The 13,868-nt window shown below is 42.2% G+C and overlaps 1 long non-coding RNA gene across 1 annotated transcript; it reads right to left on the reverse strand.

Annotated features, from left to right (window-relative positions):
- Window positions 1–978: 978 nt before the first annotated feature.
- On the reverse strand, window positions 979–2,339 carry LOC105457187. The gene is made up of 2 exons (XR_975357.1): window positions 2,070–2,339; window positions 979–1,638 (listed from the first exon to the last, which is right to left on the reverse strand). It is a non-coding gene; the product is annotated as an uncharacterized LOC105457187 (long non-coding RNA).
- Window positions 2,340–13,868: the final 11,529 nt, after the last annotated feature.

The raw sequence follows: 13,868 nt of genomic DNA on the forward strand, positions 1-13,868 counted from the left end.
CGCGCGCGCGCCTCTTCCCCCGTTCTCTCTTTCTCTCCTTCCGCTTACGCCGCGGTGACGTCGAACGCTCTCGATTTCACTCAAAGCCGACGCTAACGAGCACATGGAAGTCACGTGGAAATACGACGTGAAAAATGTGGGGGCGACACACACGTACTCATCCCCGCCGCGGAAAAGCCGCCGGCGCGACGGTCATGTGAATCTGACAGGTGACCGCGACAGCGACATTTATCCGACGTCACGATTGGTCTCGCCAAACCAAATAAGAGCGACTGTGTCTGAAGAAAAAGTATCAGAATTATGGTTTCCTGCGCGTTCCGCGCGGTGTATTGACACAATAAAAGTAAATCAACCAGAATTTACTAGAAGTATAAAAAATGCGGAAAACATTTCAATTGTTAGATAATTTATGTCTCGGAATTTTAAGTGAGACATCGATCGTAAGATTGATTTAATCGCTTGGGAATTTTCAATCACTTAATAAATAAATATATATATACATATATATATATATATATATATATAATATAAATTTTTGATCTCGCCAAACCAAATAAGAGCGACTGTGTCTGAAGAAAAAGTATCAGAATTATGGTTTCCTGCGCGTTCCGCGCGGTGTATTGACACAATAAAAGTAAATCAACGAGAATTTACCAGAAGTATAAAAAATGCGGAAAACGTTTCAATTGTTAGATAATTTATGTCTCGGAATTTTAAGTGAGACATCGATCGTAAGATTGCAGATTAAATGGCTTGGGAATTTTAAATCACTTAATAAATAAATAAATAAATATATGTATATATATATATATAGTATATATTATATAAATAAATACATCATACACATATGTATACACAGTTTTATATATAGAATTAATGTACATAGTTGAATAAACTAATGTATAATTATTATAACTACTAAATAGTTTATTTAACTGTGTACATTAATTCTACAAATAAAACTTGTAAGAATTTAAGTTAAGTTGTTAAATTTTTATAGTTGTCATTACTACATATACACGTTTTTTTTTCTCTGAGTACAGAGAATAATAATCTTCTCGAACTTTCTACAAAAAAATAAAGTAACTGCGATTTATGATAATGTAACTTCAAGATACAGATTTATCTATTACACGCGGATCAAATTGCTCGTTTTGATAGAAAAGGAGTCCGATGATAGAGACAGAGAAAGAAAGAGGGAGAGAGAGAGAGAGAGAGAAAGAGAGGCGCAGGAGAACAGAGAAAGAGCGAACCGTGAAGAGCATATGTTAGGGGTTTTCGTCGTCCCCCTGGGGGTTGCGGGTAGAGTGGCCTACCCCCCAATTACTGGCTCCCCTCTGGCCTCGTCTTCGCTATGTTAGGTGGGACCCGACCCTCCAGAAACTACTTCATTACGCAGACAGCCGTGTTGACTTGTATTGTGCCCCTGCTCCACGAGGGAGCCCCTTCAAATAATATCTGTGACGAATCGCTTGCACTTCCCTCGCGCCCCTTTCACGCTCTTCGTTTTTACACCGTTGCTATCTGGTCCTTCGTGTTTTGCCGAATTTATCCTAAGGTCGAAAGATGCTCTCACGTGGATTTTGCAAGGCTTCAGTTTAGTCACGTAAATACGCATTTTCGTTTATACATATATCTCTAGCAAAAAAAATATATATACATATATATATCGTATTATTATAAAAAATTATAAATATTTTTGTAGATTTGAATTTAAAAGTTGCTACAAGATTATAGGATTGAATAACTGAATATATCACGTATTTTTGTACAACAATATACATCTAAAAGATTTTTTTCTATGCTTTTTCTTTTCTTTTCCATGCGAAACGTTAACAATTAGTCACATAGAATGTGTTTCGTTTTATGCGCACAATGTATTATTTTTTTCTTTATTGTTCACATTGAATGTTAAATAAAGATAAAACAATACGTCATCATTCGCATTGTACATAAAACAGAACGGCAGCACCAATTGCGCTAACAATATATGTTAACGCAAATATAACGGCTGAAGAGCCGGAATAACATAATCCACGGAATAATTAAATTCCATTTAAATCCATTACCGTGCGATTGCATTTCCTCGCAATCCATCAAGTACGTGCCACCAAATGGCTGCAAAAATCGCTTGTTTATCCCTCTTCCGATATCGAGCCGGCGGATCGTGAGCCGCATTATGCCACCCTCGTGGATTTAATGCCGTAGAGAGACAGACAGCGGGAGTGGGGGAGAATGTTGAGTATTTGTCCCAGCGCGGCCCCAACCCTTCCCCCGATTCCGATCGTCGCCATATGAAGACATTAAGCGAATTTATGGTCGCCGCAATCAGCTGGTACACCCCACGTACGTACAGTTTTTTGTTTCTTTTTTCATCGGGAGGTCGTGATCCTCGATTGTCGCGCGTTTAAATCCCGCTCTGTGTCCCACCAGCAGCGTGGACAATCACTCGTCAATGACTCGATTGTGTGCGCGGAGGGACGGGGGGAAGGCGGGGAGGGGGGAGAGGGAGGAAGAGGGTAAAAATCTGACACCGATTGATACGCGTGTCCGATTGAGATTAAACGGCGGATAATGAATAAAAATAATCGTGGCTATTTTGAAAAGGGGCAAATCAATTTGGGATGAAGATTCTAGCTGGCTGCAGAGAAATCGCGCCCGAGAAGTAAGGGAGCGCGATAGCCATCGCGCCACCTGTTCAGTTTTCAAACAGAGAACGCAGCCTCCGAAAGGGCAGATAAAATCCCTCGAGCCGCGCAAAGCGTTAACGCGCCGCTGCCTGTCCAAGTCAAATCCTTGACAAAACGGCGCCGATCGGCGCGGGCAAACATTGGGGGACTCTCCCTCCCCTCCCCCCCTCTCTCGATGGAAGCGCTACGAGCACCCGTCTTAGGCGCTACTAGATTAGGCGAGCGCGACTAAGTATTTAATCAAACACAGTTTGATCCGCCGTGCAAATATTGGCACAAATTAGGGGCCGGGGGTACGCTCAGGGAACGATTGACGGGGCGCGAATTGCTCGCGGGGTTAGATTCGAGTCACCGATATACCGCGGCGAATTATATCATCACTTTCACGGCAACGAAGGAGAACTTGAGTGGATAATTTTTACCTTGCTTTTATTTTATTTTGCGCGGATAAAGATTACAATCTCTCGCGATCTCTCACACACATACACGGAAAGAACGATTTTGTTGAAGGTTGTCTAAAAATTTTGCTAAAAACAGATTTGAAAATAAATTTTTTGTTGAATTATTAAAATAATTTGTTGGAATGTTAAAGCTGATGAGCATTGCTATAGAACGTTTTGATATTCCAGCAATCACTTTGACTTTTGCGCAAAATTATTTTGATTATTGAACAAAAATTATTTTCAGATCTGGATTCAGCAAAATTGTTCTTTTCGTGTACCTATATATGTATGTGTGTCTCGAGCGAGATTACACTCGTTTTACTCATTTTCTCGAACGAATATTACATTTCCCACGCGCGTTATTCATTGCATTTGTAGTTCTTTGTGATCGAAATACCTCGAGATTCCTCTCTTCATGTCCGTCTCTACGAGATGGTGAAAAATGCGCGCGTCGCCCATCGTGAAGACGTAGAGAAAGAGACGGTAGAGGAGTGAGGGTGAAGGGGAGAGAAAGAGAGAGAGAAAGAGAGAGGGAGCGACCATCAATCATCGCTCGACGATTCGGGATTTCGCGAGAGGCGCGTACCGATTCGCGGCGCGTCCCGATATATAATTAGACCAAGAAAGGACTCAATCCCCGTAGAGAGAGAGGGAGAGAGAGAGAGAGAGAGAGAGAGAGAGAGAGAGAGAGAGACAGAGACAGAGACAGAGATAGAGGAGACGGGTCCACTCCGCGCGTTAACGTGGCGCGAGAGGTAGCGCGCGAGACACCCCGCTGATTAATGATCCGCAATCAGAGGCAAAAGGTGGTGGTTCGGCGCGGCGCGGCGCGGCGGCCTCGTAAAGGCGGCGTTTAACGTCGCGCGGCATCGCCTCATCATTCCCTCGCTATAAATCAATTTAAGCGCACGCCTGTGCCGGACTCTCTTCCTTTTCGACTAGTTCCGACTAGCTCGGGCGCGTATAGGAAACGCGCGTTCGGTGCACGTTCACCGCGCGCCTGGGAACGAGCCTACCGGGATTGTTCCCTATTCAAAGAAGCCGAACGCGCTCCGTCTCTTTCTCTCTCCCTTTCGTCTCTCCTTCTTACTCTTCTTTGATAAAAATGACACTTTTACCCGTGACAGGGATCAATTCGGCCATCAGGGCTAACCGAGAGTCGGTAATGAAATACAGTTAACGATGTGCAATTGGCAAACATGGTTAAGATGTGGATAACAATATAACATCAATTAATTTCATCGGCTTTTAACTTCCAAAAATTTTAGATCTATATTCGACGATCCTTTGAATGCAACTATAATCTCAGCGTACGATTCTCGACGAGGTAAATCGAATTTTGCGCTTAATTTTCGCGATTACATGAAAGAATTGAACGACGGTTGTCGAGAGATTTTCCACCCAAATTCAACACAGCAAACGCAGATTATAACTGCAATGTTGCAGCAACATTGCAACATTTCAGCTATATTGCAGAAATATTGCAAATGCATACGCAGAGAAAGGATTAGCCAATGGAGCTAAAATATACACTCAGGGAATTGTTTCATTGTTCCAGCTAGAATTCTAAATATTACACTTAAATTATATTGCTGTTTTTTTGTATCTGCTAAAAAATTGTCTATCATACGTAGAATTTATAGCAGCAATATTCTAAGAATGTACGCAAGAAAATATAGGTCTCATAATTAGATATAATTGGAGTCTAAATTGGAGTTTGGATTGATTAAACATCATAGAGGAACTTTCTTACTAAATTTGACAAATAGTTCAGATATAATTTCTGTCTCTGTTATATTGATTAAATACAAAACATATATGGTATCGCAGTGCTTACTAATCACTTATCCGTTTTAGCTAATTTTTTGTACCTACGTAATTCTCGCTATAATTGCAAGATTACTTTTTTCAGTTCACTCAGGGAATTGTTTCGCTGTTCCAGCTAGAATTCTAAATATTACACTTAAATTATATCGCTGTTTTTTATATCTGCTAAAAAATTGTCTATCATACGTAGAATTTATAGCAGCAATATTCTAAGAATGTACGCAAGAAAATATAGGTCTCATAACCAAATATGATTGGAGTTTGGATTGGAGTCTGGACTCCATAAACTGGATAAATGGACTGATTAAACGTTATAGAGAAACTTTCTTGCTAAATTTGACAAATCAGTTCAAATATACTTTCTGTCTCTGTTATCTATATTGATTAAATACAAAACGCATTATATATGGTATCGCAGTGCTTACTAATCACTTATCCGTTTTAACTAATTTTTCGTACCTACATAATTCTCGCTATTATTGCAAGATTACTTTTTTTCAGTGCAATAGCTAACTTTTAGCAATGACAGCAAAGTTCGAACTACAGCTACACTGGTATCAGCTATAGCTAATATATATAATGCTAAGCCATTTTTTTGCGTGATACGGTGCTACAATATTGCAGTCATAATCTGTGTTTGCTGGGTTGAATCCGGGTGTAAAATCTCTCGACAACTCCGACGGCTTCCGCGAGACGTGATGGCTTTCCCCGCCGGCGCGTCGCGGATTAGCTAATTCCCGATCGGCTGTGTGTTAACCGATTGACGATTAGCTAATAACCGATTCACGATCGGGCACGACGTAGCGCGTCCGCGCAACGTGCATGACGACGTCCGGCGTACCTATATACACCTATATATACGCTCGGACACTCGGGACGAACAATCGGGGACTAACGAACGGCGGATCCCGAACGCTTGTCGCGCTTATCAGCTACCAAAAGCACGCGTAGCCCGGTACAAAATCGTTAAGAGCATTATGCCGCGGAATTAAGACGTGAGTGTTGCGGCCGAGTGGTGCGGCGCGGCGCGGCGCGGCGCGGCACGGCGTAGCGGCGCGACGCATTAATCATTCCGGTGCACAGCCGCCAACGATGACGATGACGACGATTCTCCTCTCTGTCGCCATTGTGGCGATATATGTGGTTTCAATGCCGCGTGATTATACCACGTGTTACGTGCCCTCTCTCTCTCTCTCTCTTCCTCCCTCTCTCTGTCCTCCCTCTCCTTCTCCTTCTTTCTTTCTTTCTCTGCACGTGGACACTCTCTCTTTCCGTCGAGGAAGGCTTGGCTGCTCGTAAGCCGTCATTATCGGCATGAATCGTCGGCCAACACCGCGCGATAGCGTGATGTAAACCAGCAGGTGGCGGCCGCGAGAAGAGGAAAGGGGGAGAGAGGGGGGGGGGGAGTTTGTTTCCTTTCGAGGTGTCGGGGATATTGCGAATATCGAATCTCCGAGTGGGAGATTAGGTGTATTCTTTAAGGGCAATGATACGCAATCTGCCTGAATGCGCCGTTTGATTGAACGAGCGATAGCAAAACGAAAGCTTTCGGGCTTTTATATTATCGTGCTAATTGAAAAAACCGAAATCTGGCCGAAAGCTGCTCGGTACCGAAAGCTGAACGGTACCGATCTGCTTTAATGGACGAATAATGGAAATATACCTACACTATTCTAAACGTGTAACAGATCATCGCCGCGATTCATCGCAAATTCAATAGATACTCGTTGGTATCAAATATGAATATATTTGCGTGCCAAGAATCAAGGTCATCTAGTTCGTCACGAGAATAGAAAAAGAGACTTTTTCTATTCTCCGTGACTTTTATTTGTATAAAGGCCGAAAGTAAAGAACACAAAAGGCTTGCACGGTGGTAGGAATAAAGAAAAATAGAAGTTATCGTAGGAGGATCTTTCGAGAAATAAAGCAAACAGGAAAATGAAGACATTTTGTATGAATAAATATGAATAAATCATAAAATAATCATAAAATATTTACGAATAAATATTTTTAAAAGCCCACAAGTTTGAATAAATCTTTGAATGAATATTTTCTTAATGTAAAAATTTTGAATGAATATAAATTGTCGAATTACGAATTTTTTGTATTCATCGGATACACTAATGCAAACAGGAAGATGAAGACACGATACAAAACTTGGGCAAGTGAAAAAAATACAATCCGAAGCAACAATTTTTCCTCCCTCAGCTGGATATGGCTCGCAATCCTTCTGTTGCAATTGTTCAGTTGGTTGTTCTGTCATTACCACAAATTAACTTCGTAAATAATTAGAACACGGAAGTTCGTGGAGTTTTGCGAACGGCTCTTCCGGTCGCCGCTGAAACGTCGAGGTACAATTGTTTCTCCACAAGCTGCCGCTTAATGTAAAGCTCGATGTGCTTCTCCTCTCGACAGTAATAAAAAAGATAACACATCTCGAGGAACGAATCGACCTCGTCCGAGCTGGAAAACAAACTTTCGCGTAACGATCTTGAATTTAATGGCCCATTTCCGTCCCATTTTCACGGATATATATACATATCAATTATATTTCGAATATTACAATAATATTTTCTCACGATTCCCCTGAGCACATCTCCGATAACCACCTGCGAGAGGGACCTCCGTCCCGTGTTTATTAGCCGGCAAAACGTTTCTCCCTCGCCGTTCGGTGGTTCACCTATAACGAGTGAAGATTAAAATGTAAGAGAGACCCGGGGGACTCGTTGATTGATGCGCGTAGGTATGGAGCATCGGCCCCACGGCACGGTGCCCACGATGCTGGCGCGCTCGAATCGCGGTTTGTCTCCCCCGATTCCGCCTGGATCATGCCGCAACAAAGAACAATGGCGCACGGTGGCCCGCGCCGGATAGACCGTCATTGTTCCCGCCTGGGAGCCCCCGCACCCCCTTCACCCCGTCCCAGGGACTGCCCGGGACGTTCTGACCCCGTCGCGAGATAAGGGGATCGCCCGGCCCGGCGCGGCGGTGCCTTTGAGTACCAGCCGGACGCGCACCGATCGGCCCGGAGGAAGATGACTGTTCGACCGACTTTCCGGCGGGACGATTCTCGATTCACGGGCCGCCGCCGCGGCTTTCTCTCTCTCTCTCTCTCTCGCCGTGGCAGGTCTTACTTGCAGATATCGATACCGTCTCTCGCGGAATTGTTCTCTCTCGGTGCGCTCCTCGCGATCCCGCTGCCGCGGGGGATTGTTCCTTTTATCGGCTGATGACGTCCGCCCGAAATCGTTGACGGTAATCTGTGTCCGTACGTATGTGTGTGTGTGTGTGTGTGTGTAAGACTACGACGATGATAATTTCAGATAAAGTTTCACGATCGCGTCGGTGCCCGGCTCTTCGTCGTTGCGTGCGCGGCTTTTAATCTACCGTGGCCCGCATGCGGAGACAATTACACGTGTCAAATTGCCCGATGCTTCAGATGTATTTGTAGGTACTTTCGAAGCCCGAACTTCGATGTGCCTTTCGGAAACACTAGTAAATATTTTCGATAATCGACTATAAGAAATAGTTTTTTAGAGCTACATATATATATATATATATATATATATATATATATATATTTAATTTATTATAATTAAGATAGTAGTTTTATCTTAGAAAGCAATCATAATGCCGATGTTTGAAATATTATATATTATTAGATATTAGCTGCCCTGAAACATTTCAAATTAATTGCAACATTGAATTCAGGCTTAAATTCTTTTTACTTTGGTCTTTTCGATATCTCAATTGTTTGGAATTTTTATGATTCTGTAACAGCTGTGCTTGAAATTTGCTTTTTTTATTAACTTTATTTCTAAAGACATTAAATATGTATTGTTGTTACACTTAATATATTTCTGAAATAAAAAATAATATTATTATAAAAATAATATATATATGTGTGTGTAAAATATGATACTGTTTCGAAAATATTTCATCAGTAATTCAGTGATTATTTTTGGAAAGCATAATGAAAGATTAAAAATCGATATGTTCATTATGTATGATATTCATGATGTAGGTAGGGATAATTATTTGAGAGTTTAATATATTTATAAATAAATTTGATATACTTAAAATAATATAGATATATATTTTAAATAAACTTACAATTCCGATAATTATCACAATTTGCTCCATATGTATATAGAATAAATTGTTACAAATGTTAATGCTTTCTGATATTTTTATTAATGTGAGATAAATAAATTACAATTTTACATAAAAAAAATATTTGTAATATAGACATAATATAGACATATTATATGGTAGATACATAGCTTTTTAATAAATCTCTTTGTGATTATCTAATTTATAAGTTGGCTACAAAAAATTATAGAGAAAAGTATAACTAGCCTCGGTTTCTTTCAAACGACGCGGTAGCGGCCAAGTATTATATCATATTTCTAAATTCTCATGTGTGTGCTTCACAAAATTTTAAATTTTCTACAAAGCATTGTAACTGTGAGATGTATATTTAATGTATTTTTAAGTTTAATCTAATTTCTATATCATTGTGCATACTGTTGTGATTGAAAAGTAAAGTATCATTATTAAACCTTAGGGAAGGTATTGGAATTCTTCACAGGATAAGTAGGTACAAGTGGAAAATTATTAATTTAATCAACAAACAATTTCGTTTGCAGAAGAACGAGTCTTTTATTTGAAGATCACCTTTCAATAGCATCGTAAAATTCCTCGAGACCTTCGAATTCCACAATAATCAATCCTATCGCATCTCTGGCAGAGACGGTTGGTTTCAGCTTCCGTTCACGGAAAGTCTCTCACGACCGACAGGACTTGCCTAAAATCGCCTTATCGCTTCGTCACCGTGCAGGTCCCGACGGCGACGCTGACTGGCATATTCTTCGCCGATGTCAACGGGTCTCAGGAAGATTCTTCTCGAGCCTCTTCTTCGCCGTGGAAGAGAAAGACAGGCGAAGGGTAAACCGAAAGAGAAAGAGATAAAGGAGAGAGAGAGAGAGAGAGAAAGAGAGAGAGAGAGAGAGAGAGAGGAATACAGAAAGCGGTCGTCCTGCCGATGGCTGGGGTGTCATGAGTCATCGTCCAGTCATCCTTAAACTGCCTTTTAATATCCCCCGGCTGCATCCGTGGTGACACGAAAAGAGGTGAGAGGGCATACGATGATTGTGGAGGCGACTACCTGACTGCTCGGCGCTTCGTGCTGCTGCACGGCGACGCCAGCCGCAGCCGCCGCCGCCTCGTTGACTCGCGCGGGGGCACACCGCGGAGGGCGGGGAGATGAAACGGGTGGAAAGCTTAATAATCGGAGGCTCGAAGATATTACGAAGCGAATTCTTTCGTGGTTCCAACACACACATGCTCTCTCTCTCTCTCTCTCCCCGGTGTATCACCGGTCCCGTGTGATCGCGGTTGACAGTCATCGTCATTGTCCTACCGTCCGGTCCTATACCGTCTCTCCCTTTAAATCGGAGAAAGCCTCGGATCCGCGAGTTCGCATCATTTTTACGCTTCACGGAATTAGCTTGCAGTTCTACTTACAAAGTCACGATTTATGCTCTCCTCCCTTCCCCTCCTACCCCCTCCCCAAAAGAAAACTGGGTAAGAACGCATTTGTGTGTGTGTGTGTGTGTGTTGCGCGTTGAGAAAAACCGTTAATATTCTCAAAAAGTGAAAGGTATTTTTTTTTTAAATTGTAAATTAAATTTATTTTTAAATCCGTATTTTCATGTCGTTTTATAGCGACGTCATATTGCGCTTAACACTCGATTCTTCACTGAATTGTCTTACGACGCCATCATAGTGAAGGGAAGAAAATCGATTGAGCTGTTATACAAGTTTCGATCGCCTGATGTGCAGCCGCGGCGCGGCTGCTATTGAAATTAGCATCGGAGACGCGAACGAGCCCCGCCGCGGCCGCACGGGAGCGACCGTGACGGATCGCGTGCGTTCGGTCTTCAAACGCGCGCCGATTCGAAATAACCCGCGTCCTCGGAAAATATTGTATACTTATGCCGCGCGAGAGTCGACCTATTCCGTGTGTGACAAGCGGGCAAAGGGGTGGGGAGGGGCGGGGGCCCGTACTTTTCCGGTTGCACCGGCAATTAAGCTACGGAGCTCCTCGCGCGCGGAGCAGCATCGACACATTAGACGCGCGCGCACGCGATGCACCGCGCTATAATCCCGCGTGTATCATTAGTATCATCTCCTCTCTCTCTCTCTCTCTCTCTTCTCTCTCTCCTCCTCTCTCTCTCTCTCTCTCTTTCTCTCTCTCTCTCCTCTTTTTGAATTACAAGAATTACGCGCATTCTGGGAAACCGAGTGGGGTGGGAGGAAAGAGAGAAAGAAGTGAAACCGAGACGGAGCGAATTTTCGGGAAAAAGGCCGAGGCGCCCGGTCTTCTCTCGGAGAGGCACGCAACGCCGATTTCGAGGGTAGGGGAGGGAGGGGCGGCTTTCGCGGCCGGAGAGGCCCTTCGAAGAATATACTCAAATCTATCCGAGAGCGGAGCTACCTCCCTTCCCCTCCTCCCCCTTCCTTCCCCCCGCTCTTGCCTACGATAGGTAAACAAACTGCGTTTTGGATATTGTGTGCCCCCTTTCCTCTCCCCCTCCCGCTGCCCCGCTAATTTGAGGGAGCGGAAAGCGGAAAAGGGAGAAGGAGAGGCGATGATTATCGTTATCTCTGCAACAATGTCCGCCGGTTAAGAATAGGTTGCCGTCGGTCCAGATCGGAAGCGTCCCTCGGGACATCCTTGCCGCGGGCTCTCACCCACCGAGATCCGTGATGCCCATAATCTGGGTCACACGACCTGCCCCTCCTGTCTCTTCCCCCTCCCCCCTACCCTGCCGCTCCCCCAGCTCCTGCCTCATTCACGGTCCTCGCAGCGCAGCGCCAGAATTGGCTTCGTTACGCGCGATTGCCTCCGAATGACGTTTTTTCGATGATTAGCGTAATGATTCGTGGAAAGATCGGATCGTATAGGAAAAAAATATGGAAACGCGCGTAGAGCGGAATTGTTGACGATCTATATAAATTAGGTACCGTCTCTTTTTCTCTTTCATCAATTATCATGAAACACGATCGTGTCTCGGCGCTAAAGAAATGTGCGTCGGACCGGTTGTATGTACGTTATATTATAATTATTCGATTGTGTTTATATATATTTATATACATGAGTTATATACATGATTTTTTAATATTATGTTTTTACTTTTTTTTTAAATTATTGTTGCGTATATCTTATTCTCAGAATTAGACGGCAATACGTTAAATGCTAACTATTGTATATCTTTAGCGTGCGTTCGTAAACAATAAATCTTAATGAATTTTAAATCTTAAGTTTCATGTTATCACGGCGTAAAATTCACCTTGTTGAATTAAACTTCTCTACTACTTGAAACGGTTTTTAGCCCCAAAATTATTCGTTTCCTCTCGAATTCACTAAGTGAGGAAACGGCCGGAGGCTCCGGCGCGATTGTTTCTTCGAAAAGTTTGAATTGGCTGCAACAATGTCGGCGAGATAAAAACAGGTTGCGATAGAAACGCCAAGGATTAGTAGATCGTCGGAAACTTTGGTGAATCTCCACTTCTTTGACTTCTGTGCCGGTGTTGCCTTAAAACTTTTAGGCGGAACATCTCTTTTTGAATAGCATGGAAGTACAATATGTGGAGGGAGTATAGTACAGTTTTGGGCGAGAGGGTTGAAGCTTGAGAGGCAAGAGGAAAAATCAATTTGTTCCGGATTGCTGCGCACGAAAAGTATGTTTTGGTGGAAGATCTAAAAATTTAGCTGGATGTATTTAATTTTATGTATTGTATTTTATGTATAAAATACAATACATACAATTTTATATATAAAATACAATACATAAAATTAAATACATTCAGCAAAATTTTTAGATCTTCCACCAAAACGTTTTTTTCGTGCGCAGCAATCCGGAACAAATTGATTTTTCTCCTTTTTATTTTATACAATACTCGTATATGTAGAGTTTCTATTTTCACGTCTTGTGATTTCAACTGACAATAAGATATCACTGGAGTTAGAGGTTACGTGCAGTTATTCATTAAAAATAGTATACCTGGAATGATATAAACATTTATTGTTCCACATTGACCGGATTGTTACACGGAAAGAACGATTTTGTTGAAAGATCTAAAAATTTTGCTAAAAACAGATCTGAAAATAATTTTTTATTAAATCATCAAAATAATTTGTTGGAATGTTAAAACTGATAAACATTGCTATAAAACGTTTTGAACGTGCTATAAAAAATTTTGATGTTTTAGCATTTATTTTGACTTTCGCACAAAATTATTTTGATTATTGAACAAAAATTATTTTCAGACCTGGATTTAGCAAAAGTGTTCTTTCCGTGTACGGAAATTTTTTTTCAATGGAAATTCTTATCCGTTCTGAGACGGCACAATAGACTTCATATATTGTTAACTTTAGCCGCTACAATTTTTCATTTGATTGACCATATCCGTAACAGACTGTCTTCATCCTTTCTTCCCCTTGCTCCAACCCCGCTTCAACAATATGCTCTCCCCACATATCTCCAGGTTGAATTGGATTGAATAGAAATGCAAATATCTTTGGTTAAATAGAAAAGTCGAAGGACAAACCGCGTCTGCAGTTTTCACGAAAAATAATTTATTTAAAAGACCGTCGGAAACTTAAGTAGCGTCCCGTCGCAAATTTAAGTAGCTTTTCGTCAGAAATTTCGTTGAAAATCCATCAAACTGGTGGCGAAAGGGTAATTCTATGGGCCACTCACACTGTGGGGAGATAAGCCGCAATGTATGCGGGGCAGGAAAAAGAAAGGGACCGCCGAGGTCCTTTGTTAACGTGCCGATCGTCGTGGCTACCTTATATTTACAGTCTTGCTCGCTTCGAGGGTGCTCGAAGTCGCTCAAT

The sequence above is a fragment of the Wasmannia auropunctata genome, unplaced genomic scaffold, assembly GCF_000956235.1.
Source record: "Wasmannia auropunctata unplaced genomic scaffold, wasmannia.A_1.0 LD335345.1, whole genome shotgun sequence".
NCBI classification, from domain to species: Eukaryota; Metazoa; Arthropoda; class Insecta; order Hymenoptera; family Formicidae; genus Wasmannia; species Wasmannia auropunctata.